This window comes from Clupea harengus, chromosome 15 (assembly GCF_900700415.2).
Source record: "Clupea harengus chromosome 15, Ch_v2.0.2, whole genome shotgun sequence".
Lineage (NCBI taxonomy): Eukaryota > Metazoa > Chordata > Actinopteri > Clupeiformes > Clupeidae > Clupea > Clupea harengus.
The window spans coordinates 5,474,334-5,476,205 of NC_045166.1; positions in this window are offsets into that span (position 1 = coordinate 5,474,334).

Here is a 1,872-nt window from a genome sequence, read left to right on the forward strand (position 1 = left end):
CTCCCTCCCTCTGGATCATACACATGTTGTTGATTTTAGTTTCAGATATTTCAATAGTGTTGGTGTGTGTGTAGGTGTGTATGGATGTAGGTATGTGGCTGTGTGTGCATGTATTGGTGAGTGTGTATAGGTATTGGTGTGCGTGTATGTGTGTGTGTGTGTGTGTGTATGTGTGTGTGTGTGTGTGTGTGTGTGTGTGTGTGTGTGTGTGTGTGTGTGTGTGTGTGTGTGTGTGTGTGTCTAGTATTCCTAGTATACTTTTGCATGCCATTCCAAAGCCAAGCTTATGTGGTATAAATAGAAAGATATTTAATTAACTTCTTAAAATAACTTGGCCCTGTTTGTTTTCTCTGCTTGACCTTTCAATTAAGCCACACTGGACATGATGAACTTCCTCTTGAATCAGCAGACCATGTGGCACGAAAAAACATCCCTCTAACCCAGTGGTTCCCAAACTTGTCATGGCCCCCCCCCCCCCCCACACACCTTTGACAACAAGAACTGTGCCACCCCTCCCTCCAAACACCACGGTGCAATGATTGTTAATTTAGCCCTGTTAGCTTGTTTTTCATTTTTGCATGAAGATGCCCATCAGGTTTTCTTAAACATTGTCAATTTGATTTCATCAATCAGTTTAACCTTAAATAAAAACAAAACAGATGTCCATCAGTTGTTGCATAGCTTTTCTTTAAGATTGTTTCTATATTTGAAAAGTTAAACATCTTTCAACTTCATTCAACTTCATATTTATTTGATCAGAGCTCTTGTTAAAACGGGTCAAATCAATTTATGATTGGCAAATTGTTCCTAATTTCACCAGTAGTTGGTTGGGTTAGTTTGGGTTCAACCCGCAACCCCATACTGTAACTCAACGCCTGCACCCTCTTTTGGAAACCACTGCTCTAAATGCATCTGCAAGTTTTTCACAGTTCACCATTTTTTTTTCATGACAAGCAAAAAGGAACAAGGCCTTTCTTTTACCTGTTAACAGCTCAGCGACCAGGGTTTTACTCACTTTGCTATAGAAGCGGTTTCTAGTTCATGTTCAGTATTTAGATCCCTTGTTATGAAATGTCCAAATATCCATCCAAATATGCACTCCTTTTAAAACCAGGCCCTGCTGTTGTGTTCCCCTGTTTTCCAGAGAGACTGTGGTGTTCTTTTCACACTCAATCGCCTTTAGCGGAACCACCAATCCCAATCCTCTCATCTGTTCATTTCATGGATGAAGCTTAAGAATATAATATGGAATGTGCCGCTCGCACTCGGCAAAACAATGATGCCACTTCAATCAGCACAGATTAACCGCAGACCACTCAGACTCACCTCTGCTCCGTCAAGATTTGGGCCTAATGCCCTCGGCCTCCCCGCGTTTAAGGAATGCATAAAACGGAACTTGCCGTCATAAATCTTGGACACGAGAAAATGATTATCAGCTCCCGACGGGGCTAATGCGGATCACTCACCTCCAGCGGGGTGTTTATAAGCTCAAAGCTGCACCCAACACCCCCCATCCACCTACCGATGCCCAACCACCCTGTGCCCTTCATCAACCTCCCGCCAAAAGGCTCAAGCCATCAAGTGCTGACCCCAGCACATGGGTAATTACATGATAATGAATTCTATGCAGGTTTATCCCATGATTAAAAGCATGTCTTCGGCTTTAAAGTAGATTCCGATTGAGGTCAGTCAACTTAGAGGTGCATCCCTGTGTTGTGTTGTCTTTAATCAGTGATGAACAATGCATGAGTCATGGGGTAGAAGAGAAAAGAAAACATTTACTTTTACTATCGAAAAATCCATTAATGTCTTGGCTGAGCTGTATTGCTCAAGTGTTTGTCATTAGTCAAGTGTTTGTCATTACGTAGCTAA